Here is a 294-nt window from a genome sequence, read left to right as displayed (position 1 = left end):
AGGCTGAGAAATTGGACAAGGAAGAGAGGACCTGTACTCCCTGGAGGAGGTAGCCTGAGGGCACAACTGTCTGCCTGGCAGAGAGGAATAAATGGCAAGAGATGGAGGGAGGGTACAGTTTTAGCCTCGGCCTCAATACTGGGGAGGTGGTATGGTAGGCAGGATCCTAAGGTGGCCTCTGTGATCTCTGCCCTCTGGCATTATGCCCATGATTAGGTTATGTTAGGTGACAAGGATGAGGGGATTTTTTTTTTTTTTTTTGAGACGGAGTCTCACTCTTTTGCCCGGGCTAGA

The sequence above is a fragment of the Propithecus coquereli genome, unplaced genomic scaffold (genome assembly GCF_000956105.1).
Source record: "Propithecus coquereli isolate 6110/MARCELLA unplaced genomic scaffold, Pcoq_1.0 Scaffold12, whole genome shotgun sequence".
Lineage (NCBI taxonomy): Eukaryota > Metazoa > Chordata > Mammalia > Primates > Indriidae > Propithecus > Propithecus coquereli.
The sequence above is the reverse complement of the archived record's forward strand: the minus strand, read 5'-3'. Positions refer to the sequence as shown.